General features: G+C 40.6%; 1 protein-coding gene across 8 annotated transcripts in view; it reads left to right on the top strand.

Annotated features, from left to right (window-relative positions):
• Positions 1-20,167, top strand: part of ZMIZ1 (zinc finger MIZ-type containing 1) — a 367,249-nt gene that overhangs the window by 53,704 nt on the left and 293,378 nt on the right. Inside the window, exon 1 of one of the 8 annotated variants that reach the window (XM_068399477.1) lies at positions 4,776-4,850. The exons of 6 other annotated variants lie outside the window; for them this stretch is intronic. The gene's annotated coding sequence lies outside the window, so the exon portion shown is untranslated. Of the gene's footprint in view, positions 1-4,775; positions 4,851-20,167 lie in introns of those variants that run through there. One more of the 8 variants, XM_068399479.1, reaches the window with a different exon arrangement.

The following is a 20,167-nucleotide window of genomic DNA, read 5'->3' as shown; positions in this document are numbered from 1 at the left end:
CAGGCCGCTAATCTTTGTTCCGGTGGAAAGGCGAGTTACACTCCTCTTGTTGCACTTCAAAAATCGCAATCGCTGGTCCCCAGCTGGTTCCCTGAATCTAACTTAAAAATGGATGATAGCTTTTCTCCTTGGTGCCAGACTAAATAATACAGCTGCCTGGGCTGTTGCAGGCAGGCATTGCCTCCGCTGCTGAAGCTGTAACATGCTGAGAGGAGGAGCCTGCAGAAGCTGCCTTGTGGCCTCTGAACCTGCTTTCTCTCAGACAAGTGAAGGCTGTGTAAAATTCCTTTGAAACGCAGAATTTTGGGGCACGCTGAGACGTGGGAGGCTTGGCTGAACTGCAGGTGTGGAGGAAAGCTGCTATTAAGATTCATAGCTCCAGCCGAGTTTTTGTACAGTTTCTGAATGCCTTCAAACTCTCTGGGTTGGGGGCTGAGGGAAGCACAAGCTTTGCAAGCTGTTTTGCATGATCGTGGGCATCAGTTATTATTGCCTTCCTCCCAGCACGTGTCTTATGCAGTGATGTGCAGCAGGGAAGTGCCTCTGCTCAATTCATAGGGGTCAGCTGAGAGGCTGTGCACAGCCCCCTGCCATTTCTCTCTGGCTGGACGCATCTATTTGTCCCTCATGCATGGCACTGGAAATTTGGAGGGGTTTCCCTACCTGCTGCTCCCCTCCTTCCCCTGAATGTGCTTCTCAAGTTGCAGCATGTCAGACGGATCATCCCTCCAAACCTATGGTTTGGGAATGGCTCCAGCACAAACACCTTGTCTCTGTGCACTCCTTTCCATCCTCGTGAGGAGAGGGAAACTGTCCCCATGTTGAACAGGGTCCTTTTCCAGCTGCTGCAGCAACTTGCATGCCTAGGAAATGTATGTTGCTAAACTCCTTTATGATACCTTTGTAAAACATGCTTTAACTGACTGAAGTGTATGGTATTTAAGCAGCAGAGTCTGTATTATCAAATGCAGTCATGCAGACTATTCCTCAGGGTGAAAAGCTTTGGGCGGAGAGGCTGGATGTGATAGTGAAATTTGAGAACCAAAGCAAAAGGAAGTTCTTGCCCATGTGTTGAACTAGAGCAGGTTCAGGAAAGGTGGAGGACGGGGAAGCATATACCTCTTCCTAGCTGGAAATGTTGAAGGGGGATTGAAAGGAGGGGAGAGGCAGGGCAGGGACAAGGCAACGAAAGATCAGGCTGGCCAGTGGCCCACAGTTTGCTATGTTTTGTTTGCTGCCTTTAGTGCTATGTTTTCCTCACCCATTTCCTCTAAATAAATTTGGGCAAAGATAATTTTCAATTTTTTTGTTGATTGTAAAAGCAACCATACCTCTGTTCAGATTGTTTCAGAAGTTGTATTTCTTATCAATACATCTAGAATGATAATTTTTTGTGCTGATTTTTGAAAGAACTTTTATTTCCCTCATTATTTCCCCATTTTTCTCTCTCATTTGTATCAACCTGAACCATCTCCAAAGGAAAGGTGATACTGCTGGTAGCTAACATTTCAAGTGGGTGACACTGTGTATGTTAAGCAGCATGCCTGTAATAACTTACTTGTCTTACCCTGTTTGTATTTCTCTTTCCGTATAAAAATCAAGTTCATAGCTCTTGAACCCTCGCAGACCGTTTCAATAAGGTGTTTGTTTCAAGTTTTGGATTTTTTTTCCTGCCCCCCAAGTCCTTTGAGATAAGTTAGGGGTTAGGATTTTTCATTCAGTGACTACATCCAGTAAAATGAAGTGTCTGTCAAAGCTATATTGCACCTTATGAGAGGATGACAGGTTCTTCCAGAGTCCTCAGTTTTCAAAGCCTTTAACTGTCTCTGAGTTTAAATCAGGACTTTACCACTGCTTAAGGCCTTTAAGTACTTAATTAACTTTATGTTAACAATGAGCCTGTGCTCTCTTGTTTTTTTAATGAAACCTTTGATATTTTTCTGATTTTCATTTCATGAAGGTTACAGGTTTTAATTCGTTATTCTGATATGGAGAAGATTTAAATCTCAAAAATTTTATTGGAGAAGAAAAACAATTTCCATTCCAGCAGTGCATTTTTTAGGACATCTGTACGTTTAAAATCTGTTTACTAAGTAGTGTGTTTAAAAAAGAAATTCAGAGAGCTGGATGCTTATTTTGTACCTCCAAAAAGATTGTTTTAAACATCTTTAAACGCACAAAAAGCGGGGAGTTCAGAGCTGAAATTAACTTTTCTTAAATCACTTCCTTCCTATACAAGGTCTAAGAAATATTAAGCAGCAGAGTAAAAATCTGGAGTATCTAGGCACGAGAAGCTGGGTTAAAATGGTAGTAAGAGCTGTGATTATGAATTTTCTTATCCTTTCAGTTCTCTGGGTCAGCCCTTTTCTGAGGGCAGACTTCACAGGTCCCACAAAGTGAATTAAGTGAATAGGGTTGCCAGGAGAGGTGATGAAAAGACTGCAAGGGGTTGCCTCAGGGCATCTGTATCTGTATGGAGGGCTTGAAGGTATTGTCTCCCCCTTGTAGTGTAGCTATGGCAATGACCGTTTGTTGTCGCTAGTTAAAACCCCAGAGCTAACTCTGGGTCACTTGGCTTTCCTCCAGTTTCAGCAGTTATGGTCTGCCTGCCTCAGTTGTCCTTAATGCATTGGAGTTTTCAGTACTCCTCGTGGTAAACACGGTTGAGGTGTACAGACCTACTTCTGACTATAAAACTGAGTTTACTTACTGAGGAATAAGTCCGATGTGGAGTGGCATGTTCCCTTGTGCTGGGGCCTCTCCTCCTTCCTTCTTCCCTGCTCCACCACCCTGATGACATTGCTCGACTACTCTTTGCATCCACTCCCAGGGGTCGAAGGGATGCTTCTGGAGGCTAGATGTCTGCCCACCATTACCCCTGGTGTGTTAGTAATTGCCCTGAGCGTTGAGGTGGATTCTTATGTTCTGGAGCTTTGCAGGCCTACTAGGAGGAGCTCTGGCTTGAGTGACTTGCAGTGGCAGCTGCAGAGCAGTGGGAGTGCAAATCGACACTCTGCAGGAAGGAGTTTTGGAAAGAGCTTGTGGTGCTAATCCATAATTAGTGGCCGAGAGGGATAAAGTGTAACATATGGGCATTAGTGTAGGTGGCAGGTTTTGGTATTTTGCTTTTGCTTGTATTACCTAACAAAGGAAGGCCCAAATGAGATTTGGATGTTGTTGAAGTTAGAAATGGCAAAAAACCTGGTTTGTTGCCTGGTTTCCTTATAAGTGATAACTATTCTCTTCTGCTAGGGAACGACCCATCTGGGTGCATCCTGCTCCATCCTTCAGCTGTACAAAGATGTGTGTGAATTTCTTATATATTTCAATAATTTGCCTGTTCAAAAAAAATAACAAAAACGAGCAGAATTTTTCTTCCCTAAAACAAGTATTTTAAAGTATGAACCAAAATAATTAACTGATGTTTCAAAACCGTGTTTCCCAGTTTAGTTTGTCTCTTTTCTACTGTGTCTGGTATACGCATGGTTAAGGTCTAGAATATGTGGTGCTGCCTGGGGCGTTGGGAGGAGTGGGTGCTACTTACAGCTCAGGTGGTGGTGCCAGGATTGTTCATCCTGCTTCATCCCTTTTGGGCTTACACCATGGGAAGACTCCTGTTCAATTAGCCCAGGCATTATAGTAGAGAGCTGTGCTAACGTCTTGTCAGCTGCAGGACAGAACATACTTGATCCTGCAGGAAGTCTTGTGTTATAAAGAAATTTTGTCTAGAAAATTCTGTGCAGGTTTGAACTGGCTGGGTAAATTTATATTGGGAAGTGCTTTGTAACATGTGGTCTGAAACATTTTTGATGCAGTGCTGATGGCTTTAAAAGCCAGACAGAGTACATCAGTGACTCATGGTCACTTACTGCCCTGCTGTGTGATGTAAACCAGATCTTCCTTTGGTGCCTTCCCACATACAGCCTTGTCTGGCTGGACCATCAGTTGCAGGCTTGTGCTTATACTGGATAGTTCATAACCTGAACAGTCTCTTCTCTTGCAAGAGACCTCTTGAATTGCTTGTAACATAAATACAAAGTTTCCAGTTGCTTTGGTACTATTCTACTGATGGTTTACCCTGATTGAACAGGAATGTTGGGGTGACCCAGGAACTTTTATTTCCACTTCCCCTCAACTTCTCCATCACTCCTCCCTCAAACTATGAATCTGTTACAGTTTTAGGCCTAATGATCTTTCTGTTCTCTCTGTGGGCATTATTGCAAAAGAATGAAAGCTTAACTTGACAAGGACAATAAAGGAAGAAAAAGGGAAGATGGGTGTGGGTTTGGTTTTTGTGGGTTTTTTTTTTTACTTCCCAGACACCTTTGGGTGTTTGTGATACTCATAAAATCGGTTCGATAGAGATGAAAATTTGGTATATGAAGGAAAGCAATGTTTGCCAGCAAAATGAGCAGCTTATGATATATTTCAAATGTCAGATGCTTGGCTAAAGAATGGTAACATAAGTTTTTTGCTGCTAGAAATGGAGATTTTGGCAGTAATATGCAACTGTGAAATCTGTAGGCATATACTGTAGCAGAAGCTGTCTTTATTCATATACAGCACATGGTATTTGGCTTGGGAGAAACTTCTTCGCTCTCTAAGACAGTCAGGTTTTGATGAAACTGACTGCTGTTTTTGCTTCATATTTGAAATTATTTTATTCTGGAAAGACGAATGGGTTGTATGTATTAATGATACTGTTCTTTTTCCTCTGTTCCCAGCAACCCAGTGTATTTCCCTGGCTCGCTCTTCTTTCCATGCTGTTTCTTTCCAAGCTTGTGATCATAATTACAGTGAGAAGTAGATGATATCCATCTGTATATTCCGGCAGGGAAATTGAGCTTTGGGTGAGTTTTGGACTGTGGGACCTTTTCTTCCTCACCTCTCTCTATAAAAATGTTTGTAGTATGCTCGAAGGGTACTGAGCGTGTCAATCCAAATTGCCTAATAGGACACTGTTGGTATAGGGAGAATGGAGAATAAAAGGAAAAGGATGAAAGTATGCAAGTGGTGGTTCGCCCGTGTCATGTTAATAGAATCCTCAAATCAAGTGCTCATTCATTTTAGCCAGAGGTTAATTTATCAGAGTGCGTGGATAAAATGATAAGCTGCTTTTAATGAAGTGAAGCAGCTTTATTAGCAATAAGCAAAATGCAAAATATTTGGTCTCTGGCACATGTGGTTTTCGTGGGGACTGTGGTTTGCCACCAGCTTTGGAGTGCATTAGCCTTTTTCTTGCTGTACTCTGCAGGCCGTGCTCTCCATGTGTTTCAGCGTGTGGCCAATTCAGAATGCAGGAGACGGAATCAAATCAGAAGCAGGTAGAACATTTTAAAAACAGAAGAAGAAATGTTCCTTACACATCTTTCTCTGTGCCAGAGACTAGCGTTTGCCAACTTTCATACTTCGGATGGTATTATTTTTCTTTGGAAATAGCAGGTTTTATGCATACACAGCAAGCAAGCAAACAAAAACTCTGTGTGGATTTCCCAGTAAGTGATGCTGTTTGAAAGGCAGCAATATGATACTGCCTGGTAACTGCTAATGTAGCCTGAAACCAATCAGTAGTTATCTACCAATTCGCAACTTAGGAACAGAATTCACCAGGGAGGTGCTACTTCTGTATATGTTTAGGTGGAGGGCTAAAGCCAGCGTGTCACTAGCTATTTGAGTGAAGCAGACTTGCTCTTGTTCAAATGATCTTCTGCTCTCAGCAGTGTGTCTATGCCATTGTGGTGTTCCCCAGTGTCTCTCTTGAAAAGCTGTAGAAGCCATCAGATGTGCTACAATGTGCATGGCCGTGGAGGGCTGTAATAGGAAATACCTAAAAAGTCATAGGTTAAGTGAATGACGAAAAGAACGCACATGTATAAAGAGGGAAGCTCTGTGGAATGATGAAATAATTTACTTTGGGCTAAATTAAATTAGTGTAAATGTCCACATTTAGGCTTGAAATTAGTTTAATTTATGACTATGTATAAAGACCCTTTTTGAAGTAAACTGAAATTAGCAATTTATTCATAAAGGTCACCTCACAGCAAACTCCTTATGAGTGATGCAATAAGGTAACTGTAGTTCTGTGAACTGGAGAAGTTGAGTTGGTAGATAATGTGATTTGAGAACAGGATGCTGTCAAGTAAATTGTCTTCCCCCCACCAGCCTTTCCTTAAAAGACTGCGCTTCCCTCCACCATTCAAATCCCTTTTCAACAAAGGGGAGGCTGGCAGCTTGCTGGTTCGAGAGTATAAGTGATCTCGCATGCTTCCGTTGAAAGGCTGAATCCCTGAAATGGAGAATGCTGCCATAGAGGGAAACTCTTAAAAGGCTGGTGAGAATGGCAGGGGGAGAAGCTGTTGAGATCCTTGAAAGTGCACTGACAATTTTTGTCCTTACCATAAAATGACCTAGAGACAAGCTTGACAAAGGGAAAGCTGCTGTTCAGGTGAGGCTGCAATCACTAGCTCTAGGAGTTGGATTTTACTTGCTGTCCCCCCTGAGGAACACAGCATGCTGCTCTACTTGCCAGCACTGTATGTGGTGCCAATATTTTGTCTACAGTATGCATGGAGTCCCTTTTAGTTTTCCTGTTTGGATTTTTCTTTCTAACAACTTTGTGTTGTGAGTCTCAAAGCTTCAGAAGTGTAACTTCTGGGTATGCAAAATAGAGTATGAAATCTTGGACCTTGTCTGTATACTGAAAGGATGAGGTTAATCTAGCACCTTGTAAATATTTGACTGGTACTCAGCAACACAGCAGAACTGGTTGAGTTAATGCTTAATGGGAGAGTGGTCCTGAAGTGCATGACTTAGGCGATGGGCCGAGGCTCACGGTGTGAGTAGTAGTTCCACGTGAAGACATACATCTGTGCTCCTGCTCCTCATCCTCCAGGACAGCCCCTCTCCCAGATCTGCAGGCAGGAGGAGGTGTGAGATAGTTGTGTCCACTCCAGGCAGAGTCAGCCAGGTGTGTTCAGGTGGCAGTGAAATTGGTTTGGGCCGTTCTGCCTGACTTTCTCTGCCTTGATGCTTTCGCTGGTCTAGCAAGTGTGGTAATCTGACTTTCAAGTGAGGGTGAGCATCTGAGACTCTAACCTGAGGCTCTCTGCAACTACATCTGGATTTGGAATAAGGTTTTTATGCATATATAAAAATGGTACCAGTGGGCAGTTGTGTTAGTAACTCATCACTGGGGAGGAGCAGCCCAGAGCTTGGCAACAAATCTGGGCCTGAGCATGTTAGAAATTGTAGGTTCTGATACCTGTCCTACCTTGATAATTTAAAAATACCCCCTTCTTGGCTTGTATCGCTGTGGTGTTCCAAATGAAATGCTTTCTAGCCTTGGAAACTTAGCACAAAGATTACATGGGAAAAATGTTTGTAGCTTTATGAACAAATTGAATGAAAATCTCTCTTTGTTTTACCTGAACTAATCAGTGCAAGACAGCTTTTGCTTTTCTGATGTAAAGATTGCTCATTCGTAACATTGTACCACCTCAGTCCTTCCAGGTGGCAAGAGCCTTAAATGTCAGTGCAAATGGGAGAAGATCCTTTCAGAGAACCTCACTATCATAACAGAGCTGAAACATTATTTAAAAATAAGTACTTTTTTTAACTAGCTACTGGTTGTTTAGGTGTAATGACTGTACCATATAATACTTGTGCCCACTACTGCTGTTGATTGAGGATCCCAGTAATCTATTAGTCTGATTTAGAGACCAGCATAGCATAATCCAGTAACTGCATAAAGAAGTAGCACTGCCCCACCTACTGCTGCATGAGATGGAAATGAACAAAACATTGATTATTGAGAAATTAACTTGTTACATGGCATTAAAAAACTATAGCCCTTTTTGTAGCTGTGAGTTTCTTAACTATTGTTTAAAAAAAAAATCCATTTGTTAATTTCTGGCAATAGTTTAGTAGGGACTATGCTTAGAATTTTTACCCTATCTAGACAGCTACGGAGGCTTTAAAAATACCCACAGCTGATTTCCAGAGGAACTGCTTGCCAGTATTGGCAATGGTAAATTCAGAAAGAAAGAAAAAACCTCATAGATGAAAGAACAAAGCATGTAGCTGTCTCCAGAGCAAATACAGTGGATGATTAATGTGTCTGAATGGTGTAATTGAGAATAATGGTATCTAGTCATGTGACACTGTGCTTTTTTTTTTGGTGACTACTAGAATTCTTTTGGCTCTTGGGGTTCCCTGAGTGTCTCTCTCTAGGCCTGGCATAGAACACTGTATGCATCTGCAGTTAGGACTCAAATTTAAGTTGTTTGATACAGTCTTACATAAGTCCCCAAATTCTTGGTTGAAAAATAAATGAAAATAGTTGCATATGATGCTGGCAGAACCAGTTCTGATTCCCTCCCTGCCTTAGTATAAGAAATCTGAAGGAGGATGTTTCCTTTCAGACATCATTGGTCTGCATACACTTAGTGCACCTTAATTAACTGTAGCTACTTTATACCTTATGTCAATAACTTGCTACCAAGTATCTTTTCATTATTTGTGAAATTATTTTAATTTGAATTAGTGTGACACCTGCCTAATGACAGATTTCTAAGTAGTAAGTCTTTGCATATGGTTAGTATTTCAGATATAAATTCAAAACTAAACAAGTGCGACTGGAATAGCAGTGATGATGTGCAGCTGTATTTGATGGTTCATCTTGATTTTGAAACCATTCCTCATACACAATGTGTATGTTTTTGGTTTGTCGGTGTGGTGGGTTTTTTTTACGTGCTGAGAAGTTACTTTATATACCCATTTATAGCGAGTATGGCAGTCTGCATCTTCTTGTCAATAGATTTTGTGGCAGATACTTTCTGATTCCTGAAGATCAATTTTGAAAATAAAATACTATTGTATTTTATCTCATTTGACAAAAATTGCTTAAGAGAAAATGAGTGTTGAAGAAGGCACTTGTGTTGGAAAAAGTCTGCTCTACCTCGCATCCTAGTAAGGAGGTTTGCCTTCAAACTAGGGACTCCCTAGGGAAGGCTCAGTACATTTGACTCCCATGCTTCTAATCCAAACAAGCCATCATGGAAGGCACTGGAGATGATAAGGTTTGAGAAAATGGCGTTTTGTCCTGATGCTATGTGACCTGTGATAAGAGCACCTCAAACATAATTCCTACACCACCTTGTTATAAGATCTGCTAATGGGCAGACACCTTTGTGGGAACTGAGTGCAGCCCCAGCTGGCAGGTGTTAGTTTAGGTCCTTTCATAGCAGGACACAGTGCTGGAAAAGAATACAATTCTTTACAACCTATTCTCAGATGGGGAACTGAGATCTAGGCAGTGGTTCTTCTGAAGAACCGCAGCTTGTCATGAGCTCAACCTAGATTCAAGCAAAGTCTAGCATTTCCTTCCTGGAAGTGTTTGGCAGATGCCATTGTAAAATGAAAGAGTCTATTGGGCCACTACAAGTGCCAACCCTGTATTTCTAGCTGAACACATGAATGCACAGAAAAACAAAGTTATTTCCCCGTAGTCCCCGGCAAGTAAATGACATAGCTGGGAATAGAACGGAGACTTCCTCATGTCCATTCCCCTCTCATAATTACCAAACAGCACTTCCTCCTTCTTCATTGTAAACATGAATCAAGCCAAATGGCATGCACAATTAGTTTTTTTCCAGCAAAGCTGAAGGAGGGAAGAGGGAAGGAAGAGGGGACCAGAGCAATGAAGGGGGAGGGGAAAGTCATTCAGGGACAACTGTACCTGCTGGGGACAGGGACACAATTTAATAACCGTGCTGAGTTGAAGGAGCAGCCTGGGCTGCAGATGCATTGTTAGCTGTAGAGTCCCCGATCTGGGAGAGTGCTGCAAAAGGTTTAATGCAAATCCGAGACCTCTGCCATTGTGTGAGACAGATTAGGGCTCATTTACATTCTTTCTCCTGTAATAATTACCTAGCAAGGAGTGCCTGTTACCATTAGCTTCATTCTGTTTGCCTGTGATAACGCCATCAGCAATCTCTTCTTCTCGGATTATGGACACTGTGAGGAAGGGCAGTGGGCCAAAAAAATTTAAAAAATAAATCTGCTGGAGAGAGTAGTAGAAAAATGTGAATGCTGAAAAATTAAAATGCAGGTAATTGTAGTAATAACCATTAAATACAGCTGGAGAAATAATGCGAGCTGAAGAGGAAAAGTCAATATTAATCCATAATATTGATGAGGTGTATGGTTTCAAATACCAGTTTAGAAAAGCCAGCACAGGATTTTAACTGAGCTTTATCGATGGTGATTCAGTAGTTTTGTCCTGTTTTTGAAATTGGCTCAAATTGTTCTAAAATTAGCACAATTAGAGATCAGTGTTATCAGGATATAAATGTTAACAGTCTAAAAATGATGTGATGAAACAGAAATTCAGGTAAAACTCAACAAACTTAGTGCAACTTTGAGTCCTGGAACTCAAGCAAAGCAGTTTCCCTGACTTACGAATAAAGGCAGATTTTTGTTGGGTTTTTTTTCTGTGTTTTTTTGTTTGTTTGTTAAGATGAGAGGAGTTAAATAGGAGAAAAGGAATGGAACTAAACATGGAAGACTGAGGATGCTAAAATCAGCTGTTCCCTCCACACACTAATTGCGTATAGAAAGAACATGAAATCCTTGTGACCAACAGTTGCTGTTCTTGCCATTTGCTCTCCTTCCCATGGTTTTTGTCCTCTGCATCCTGCTGAAGAAGCCACTGGGCTCACTCCACGAGAGGCAGAGAGCCCCAAGGTTCTTTGTGGCAGCCCAGTTCTGGCAGCCAGGCTCCTGTCTTGCAGCCCCAGCCTTGACCCCTCACCGTGGCAGCAGATTGCAGCTGCTGGGGATAGAGCTGGTGACCCATTTCAGGGCCTTGTTGTGTGTGACAAGGTGGAAGGTCCTCTTTGGATCCTGCTAGTGCAGGATTGAGCGTGGACTTGGTTTGGAAGAAGAAAAGGGCCTGATACTCCACGTTCACATCAAGATCAGGGAGGGAGCAGCATGTACCTGGGACAGCCTCTATTTTGGTGCAAATCCCCCCTGCCTGTATTTTTACAGTGAGGTAATTCCATCTTTCATGGTGGCGGAGTGGGGAAGCAGGAAGCCAAATCAAAGCAACCCTGGCTTTAATCTGTGAGCAGCCATCTGAAATGTATTTCAATATATGTAAGCTTATTTCTGATCTGGAGCAGGCTATCAAAATGATGAGTTGCATAGTTGTGAGGTTTTGGGTGATTTTGGTTTTTAAAGTGAATTTTGCGAACATGCTACCATATTCACTTTGTCGTCAGCATGGAAGCAGCAGAGTGCCAGGGATGCTGTCTGAAAAGTTGGTCGTGGCTCTGTGCGGGGAGAGTGGTGTGGGATTGCAAGGGAATGTGTTGGTGAGCTCTTGGGCAGCTGATGAACTACCAGGGAAGAGCTTTGGTTACTGTGGCTTGCACCATTTCTGGCTTTGGGAGGGTACTGTGTTGCCTCTAAAACTTCACACAACTCTTCAGAGTTTAGAGATCCTCACGTGTGTGAGCATACTTAGTATACAACCAAGTTTGCCAGTATTTTCCCCATGCTGTTGGATTTACATTTTACAAAGGTTCCTTCCCCGCTCCCCCCCACCCCCGCCGCGTTTCTGCATAATGATAGGAATACTTTGTTTCTCAATGAGAAAACAAGGGATAGTTCTTTCTCTGTGAAACCCTGACAGTATAAATACAAAGCTAGGAAGATCCCTTACATTATACACAGTTATCCTGCCCGTCTTCTCTGGCAATGGGCTCCGTATAATAAATATGTGTTGAATAATAAAGGAAAATATTCAAGGATGAGCAAGGTTGACATTTTGCATGTACTTGGACCTTTCCCAACTAGGGGTGGATTGCAAATGGAGGCGCAGGTCTGCAAACGAGTAACCCGTCTGGCCTTTTGTGAAATCAGTTTCTCATGCTTGGTTTTTTTTTGTTTATTTGAGGATTTTCTTCAGCTGTGGTAGCAAGAAGAGAAATTTGGCAACACTTGAAAATGTCAAGATACACAGACAGGTATAAGCGCTGCCTCCAATGATATTACTAGCTGTTTAGTGTTAACCAGAAGTTATATCGTTCTAAATGATTAGAGGGAATGACAGGGAACTGGAATTTTTGACATATTTCTTAAGTCTGATTTTTTTCCCCTTTTTGTTTTGCCCACTATAATAATGATGAAGATCACAAATATGACAGGTACACAAACATAAAGAGAAATGAAATTACAAAAGTTTGAAAGCAGACATTTCTTAAAGAAAACAGGTACTTGTAATTCTAAATACAAACTGAAGCATACCAGTATGTTTTATTTAAAAGCAGCAGCTTAAATCTTCTGTTCATCTTCAGACCTTTATCTAGGAGGAGGAAATACAATTTGGTGCATGGCTAGTTCAATATAAATCATTTACAAGTTGTGCCATCATTATGTAGGAATAAAACTGCAGTTGATATAATTGGAAAGGTCTAATATATGTAGTGTGTAGAGAAGTACAGGGAAGTTTTGAAGTGCTATCATGGAAAATAGTGATTATGTACATCTAAATGTAAGCTAAAACAGAGCAACGTATTTTACTGTGTGAATAATTGGAGATGATAATAACAAAAAAATCTGACTACTTAAGAGATACTGCAGTATGATATGTGAAGCTGTATGTTTATGTAGACACATACACACAATTTGAAACTTAAAAAATGGTGTAAAGATAACATAGCTTCTTATGAGGCTTGTATTATTCCTGCAAATCATTTTTCTCCATATGGCCTTCCTCTAATAATGAATTTAGTATCGTCACCATATGTATTTTCAATCTTTTATTTTGATTCTATAGCAATGCATTCCAATTCGTTTGTATTCTAAGCAGTACGTAGCTTTTTTTTCTTTCTTTTCTTTAACCCACCATATGTATGGGTATGTTACTGATACTGAGGCCTCCATAATCTGGGAGAAGTGCATCGGAAATTAGTTTTCAAATCCCCTTCCTTACTTACGGTTGAACTCGGGCTTTGGAGCTTTTTGTTAAAGATCCCCATAAAGGCACATGAACAGATGTGGTTTTGTTGGAGGAAATGTCACCATATTCAGCTTGCTCTCCTCTCAAGTGAAGAGGTGCCGAAAGCTTTTGTGCTGTGTGAGCTCAGCAGTGCTCAGACTGCCACTGCTCATCCTCCCTCATTGGAGGCAGTGGCCAGTCGCACCCAGGAGCAAGGAGGCATTTGGTTGCTCAGGCTACGTGCGCTGAGCTATACAAGCTGGTATGAGTTGGTTTTCAATACTGCTGCATTTGAGTGTAAATTTAAGCTTACTTTATCATTTTGGTGAAATGCGTGTTATGTCCTCTACCCCTGAACAGAAGTTCAAATACCTGTTTGGAAGAAAGCAAGCGTTGTTGGGCAGATAAGCCACTCTAGGAAATGTCCATCCCAACTTGGGAACGTACTGTATCTGAGACCAGTGCATTTCCAAAAGAATAATGAAAAACAAAACAAAACAGTAGGGGGGTTTATTTGTGCCGTACACTGCATTAGCAAACAAAAGACCCACAGATTTTCAGTATGTTAAGCTGTCCATCACACACAAATGAATCAAAGGAACAGTTGTTTATTCTTTGGTATCTTTAGGCTGTCTCTGACTGATTGTCAGGCAATCCTTCCTGTTGTAACACAGTCCAGATGTGAACCACTTCATAGAAAATACAAGAGAAGTTACTTTTCTAGATCACCAGTAGTAAGACCACACAGATCTCAGCTGTACTTTCATGCCTCACCATGTCGTCTTCTCTCTCCAGCCAGTTTAATAGAATGAGGGTACTAGCTGAAAAACTGGCTTTGTTCACTTTTACCTAACAAAAAGATTTCACAAGCTTTACGCAATGTGTCATAGTGATGTTTTTCCTAAATACTGAAACAAAACGTGCACACAGAGAACATAGATGTCCATGAAAGCATACTTAAGCATATGCTTACAAAATAATGTGGATACCTAAACTTATGTAAGCATAACCATACACCCACACAACTTACAAGACTAGACTTATTTTCAGCTGCCTTATTATCAAAATTACAATTTATATAACATAAATTATGTGAGTTAAAGGAATTTATGAAGGAGAATTCCAGAATTTTTTTAACTCTCCTGTTTCTGCAGACTGTTTCCATCTTAATAACTGCAACGATAACTCTTTTCAGGGAGGGGGTGTGTGTAAAATATTTTATGAAAAGGCTGAAACTTGGAAGCATTGCAGAAAGCTGTGTTTTAACATTTATTGGAAAGCTAATTGCAAAATAATTCTTTTAGACCCAGTCTATTCTAACGCTGATAGCCGTAATCTACAAAGCAAGTTACGAAGAGAAAACAAAGGATTTGCACCCTGTTGTCCAGTGATACCCAAGCTAGCACCAAGCAACAGAATCTGAGTACCCAAAGCAAAGCAGTGCAGTGTTGTGGGTGCAGGGCTCAGCCCAAGGTAATCAACTTTCTCGAGTTAAAAAAAAAAAGTCGATTTTCTGAGTGGGGCACCATGCAGATATACCCAAAGACTGCAAACATTAATCTCTTTCTGTGGTTTTGTGAACTTGGGTTTGTTTCTTAATTTGTGTACGGCTCTGTTAGGCAAAATCGTGGTTTTGCCACAGAGAGCATGCACGTGGGCGTACATGTTCTTGGCTCAGCCTCCTTGAGGAGGATCGACACAGAGGAGCTGGGAATTGTGGGATGTTTGTATGGGTTTGAGTGATACAGACAAGCTCTCATCCTCTTTGGACTAACTGCGATAGCAGATTTTTTAAAAGAAAATGTTTGTTTTTTCCTCCTGCTCAGACCTAACTAAGGGTTTTGCGCTCAGTCCTTGTGTAGTGTGGCTTTGGTCAAAGATCACGACCTTAAACTGTGAAATTTGGGTGGGTTACGACTCCAGCTGAATAAAATATGCTGTCTTCCCTTGTTCCAGCAGTGCGAAGTTTGCTGGGCGTTTGAGTAGAAGGGAGTTCACCACTATAAAAGCAGGCAATCTGGGGAGAATGAGGAAGCCGGGCACAAGTCTGCGAGCACAGCTTGTGTACATATTTGTTGAAAGCTAATTGGCAAGGCAGTTGCCTTTCAAAGTTGTTCTTTCACCTATCAGTAGAGCACAACTCTGGTACTTAATGTACTGTAGATTACGTAAACACTACCCTGAAATATTTGTACAGGCAATTAACTCTTGTTTTTACACTACTTTGAGTTACAAATGGAATCCTGCGGTAGAGCTTGGAATATTTATATTATGAAATATATTCCATAATTAGATTAAATAATACTTTTGTCAGACTGGCTAGTATTAAAATCAGAAAAACAGGGGATTGGTTATCCTGTGAGGAGCTGACAGTCTTTTAAAATTCAGTATCCAAGAAATACAGACGCTGTGTTTGTACCACATCGTTGAGGAAAAATGGTATTTACAAGAATTTTATCTGGAACAGATGTATCTGTTCTTAGTTATTACATTTGAAGACTGTACATGCTTATGTCAGTAACATTGGTCTGCATTTTGTGTGGCAAAATGTGGTTGCTAATGAAGTAACTTAAGGCATGTGTGGCGTGGCATCACTTGTTACCAGAACAACATCCTCATCTAATGTGGTGTTGATGACTCTAAGGATACTTACATAGACGCATATTTATTTTTTCTCCTCCTTGCTCCTTCAAACTTATCTTACAAACATTTTATCCCTGATGAAATTAAGTCACAGCTGTGCAATTTGAGCTGAATAATAAATCTATTAAAATGTAACCAATTGGTAACAACAGCCTTAAAGCCAGTTCTCCATCCTCTAGAGTTCATTCACAAGCACTTGACCTAATATGACTGTGAACTCCAATAAAATGTTAATAGATTTTATTGCCATTCATAGCATGACTTGCTGCCATGATAATAAAGCAACATTTGTAACATCAATGGCTGTAGCACTTTGGTGCTCATCAAACCACTTTGTGCCTGTGCTTAACAGAAGTGTAGATAATATGTTCCCCAATGGAGTGGCAAAGGACTGGTTAAATGAGTTCGGCAGTATTTTACATACAATCAAACAGACTAAAAGAGGTAGAAAATACAACTAATTGAATCAAAACCCTTTGTACCTTTCATATATCAAAACATCGCAACTATATTAGATTGTAGTTGATTAAAAAATAGTTTCTTCAGAAAGAGGAAAATGTAATATATTGTAGAGTAGTGCAAATGTGTTAGTGCTAATACCGAAATACACGCTGGATGTATATTGATGCCTTTTTTTTTTGTGGATGAGGACAGCAAGACTTGACTGGCATTTCCATTATGAAGACAGCAGCCCACTTGCAGGTTCTGGATTTGTTCTCACAATGGTCCAAATCAATTGCTTCTGTAGTCAGACATCCATGTGTTTTCTTTTGCATTTCTTTTCCCCTACCCTAATAACCTCTCCCAGATAGAATCATTTAGGTTGGAAAAGACTTTTAAGATCATCAAGTCCAACCGTTAACCTAACACTGCCAAGTCCACCACTAAACCATGTCCCTAAGCACCACATCTACACAGATGGAGAATTGTTTAATTATAAATGCAGGAAATGTCAAGCAACTACCTAAGACTGGTCGTTTCTCAGTCTTTTGTAGATTGTTCTAATAGGTTTGACTTCCACAGTTCCCTAGCAAAATGTTCTTGACACAGGGAATCATAATTTGGCCTTTTTCTATATCCTTTCATTTACTTAAGAGTGCTTGCAGCCTTATCCAACTCTTATGTGCATGGAGACTGTCTCTTTGGATGGAAGGAGTAGGTATGTGAAATGGTTTTTGAAATGCCTGATGTCATATACAACCACTCTTCCTATGGGACAGCAGATGCTAATGGTAAATATGGATGAAACCAAAAGACTTGCAATTATTGATGATTTTCAGTAGTATCTGAAAGTTTCTCTTGGATTCCTTCAAAGTTCCCTATGGCTGTAGGGTATGAAAGACGTTTGAAGCATTACTTTCTTGCCAGATGAAAAGAGACAGGAGCAGTTGTAATACCTCCATCCAGTTGCTGTCTTCTTTTGGGGGCTATACTTGTTCATTAAAGTAATGATAGAAAAAATTAGAAATAAATCACCTTAAGAAACAATTTTGATTTGATGTTTCTCTGCTTAAGAAATTTAAAACTAGTACTTAGTGTAAAAATGAATAGGCAGAGGGACTTCTGTTTAAGTGGCAGGACAAGATTTGTAGGTAGAGGGGTTTTAATTACATCAGCTGGTGTAGTTGGAAAAATAAACTTTTGTGGATATGAACATTTCTTCAGAGTTACATTTAATGTTTTGATGGAACAACTAAGTGTCATTCATTTCAGGATGATAATCTAACCTGCCTTGGTTAGATTTCTTAATCCAAGGTCAGGAGTCACTGGTTCCTAATGAATGTTGCAATGTGTGAAAAGGCTGGGGAGTTTGTAATCTGATCTTTGTGACTAACTAGGAAGGAGGTGTAATTTTGAAAGAAGTTGAAGCCTATTGTAAAAGCCTATTTTTGATTAGACGAAGGTGATTGCATCATAGTGGGAAATATGACTTTTTTTTACATGTGTTTTAATTTGATGTATTATTTAATCATGGCTGCTTCTGAAAACGTCGGCTGTTGCTGTAGCTCCGTTTCTTCCTTTCTTCTACAGTATGCCTGTCCTCCTTTCTCGGACAGCTGACACTGCCTACCCTAACTTCAGGCTTTTCTCCTAGTCTCTTTACTGGTCTGTGTTAGGGGCTTGAGAAACTACCATTATTTCAACTTGTAAGACAAATTACGTAAATGGATGTGAATCAACTGGAACTTTAGTAGTTTGTAGTGGCTCTGAATCTGATCTGTAGTATATCCATTTCAGCTTTCCTTCAGTAGATTATACTGACTTTAAGGTTAGAGCATCTTCTTGTTGGTTTTTGTAATGACTGTAGGTAGGAACTAGTGCAAGTTGGTGCAGTATTAATTCATACACGAAGGCAAATAACAGCAGCAAATTTTTATCTTGCAAACTTCTCACTGCCTGGCTTCCTCTGTCACCGGTGTTGCTAATTCTCATTCTCTCATTTCCTTTACTTGTCACAAACCATTTGAGCAAGCAGTGAAGCCTATATGGAGTACTGGCTGGATAATTCTAGTAATTCTAAGTGGTGGTGTTTGACCCACTCTTCTCCAAACAAAGTGGTTGCAAGAGTCCTAAACAGTATCTGTGGCAAGACCTGAATGTTTTATGTCCATTTACTGTGCTATCACTGTGCTAAGGGGCTTAGTTGTAATAATTAGCAGACTTTAGGTCAGAGATGATCTGTTAATTATTCTTCTAGTTCTTCACAGATTATAACTTCCATTAAGCCATAGGAGTTGGCTGAATTAATGCTTCTGGAGCTGTGGATGGATGGTTGTTAGGGCGTTTTTCTTACTAATAACTTTGTAATACATACCTACAAGTGAAATGTTAGAAGTTTTAGGTTGTGGGGTGTTTTTTTCCCCTTCGTTTTTCCTATGGAGACAAAATATCTAAAGCCTATTAATCTGTGTGTCTGACTTCAGGTATGGTAAATTTCAAAACCAGGTAAACTGTAGGGCTCTGTCCCTGCTCTGCTTTTCTCCTCCCCCACATCCAGAGAAAGAAGGAAGCTAGTATCTGAAGAATGCAAGTTATGCAGATGTTCAAAAGGCCAAATAAAACAAATAGATGGGCTGCAGCTGCTAGAGCAGCATAAAGCAAAGAACATTCGCTGCTGTGATGAGAATGCTGTATTTCAGCATGCCACTAGCTTTTGCCTGTTTGAGGGAAATAGCACAGTTTAAACATTTTTTTATCTTATTTTGATTGTAAGTTGTGATTGCTTTCATAATTGTTGAGAATTCAAAAAAACCCAGCTTTTCTTTTAACAAGGCAACAGGAGAATAAGAAGTGGTAGTGTCCTTTCATAGTAAGGAAAGAGGAGTTCTACAGAAGTACAAATGGTATGTTTTATTCTTAATCTTTCAGTGAGAGGTGACAGACTTTCAAGAAAGTATTGGCGGGGGAGGGGGGGGGTGGAATGCAACAACTGGGAGACGTATGTTGAAGATACCTTCAAATATCCTGAAATTAAAACGGGAGACCAGATACCCTGGAGTACATTAAAGATCAACTTTCCATCAGAAGTTTTAGGGTTGGGGGAACCGAAGAAGGTTTACTGCCCAATATATTCTTCCAAACTGGATGGCATCTGGAGATAAAAAAGGTTAAAAAATGATACCAGACTCGATGGGAGCAAAACACTTCTCAGATTAAGTCGTTGATATGCAGATTAGTGAAATTGTTCAGCAGTTGATCTGCTATTTTAGGGCATTCCTAAGCAACACAATGGAGTGCCATAGAGAGATGCCCAAGCAAATACTACCCTCCTCTGGTACATTCACATAGCACAACCTTTTGCAGAAATACTAGTGTTGTACTGGGAACAGCATGGGCATATCACAGCAATGGAGCCATATACCTGAGGTCTACAGGAGGAGAACGTGCTTGGCTTCTGCCAGCGTTTGATATTGCTACTTCAGCTCTCATAGCATGGGTAAACACACTTCCCTAACGGGGTCCCGTGTACATCTCATGAACCTGGGCAGCTTACTCGTCGTTCATACGTTTTAAGGATGGTATATAGAACAACAAGCAAGAAGTGGCGCCTTTGTCCTGAGCCTTTGGAATTTGGTCATCCTGAAATGTAGGTTTCAACTGTGAATTCGCATAGAGTTTTCCACCTACCCCTCTCATGGTCAGAGATCCTGCTCAGGGTTTTCCATTTCCTTAATGCTGCAAAATCCCATCTGACAATAGTTTAACTTCTGAAAAAAAGGCAAGGTCATGATTTCAGGCATTCATTTGAGTTAATATTTTGGACTTGTATGTTACGTATATGTGCGGCAAGTACATAATCCAAGAAAACTGTCAGCTTCTGTGTATTTGGGAATTTGGTTCTAGGACCAAGCTAGATCCCTGTATCTTTTCTTGTAGGGAGCCAATGGGATCCTGAATTACCCAGAGCTTTGAGGTGGATGTGCTTAGACCTTTTCCTATAGTGAACTCCTCCAAAAAGACCCAAAAGCTTTTAACCTCTGAAAGCAAGATTTTATTTGAATAAGTACTGGAATAATTAAC

Source organism: Nyctibius grandis, chromosome 4, assembly GCF_013368605.1.
Source record: "Nyctibius grandis isolate bNycGra1 chromosome 4, bNycGra1.pri, whole genome shotgun sequence".
Classification (NCBI taxonomy): Eukaryota; Metazoa; Chordata; class Aves; order Nyctibiiformes; family Nyctibiidae; genus Nyctibius; species Nyctibius grandis.
Note: the sequence above shows the minus strand (reverse complement) of the source record. Positions and strands in the feature narration are given on the sequence as shown.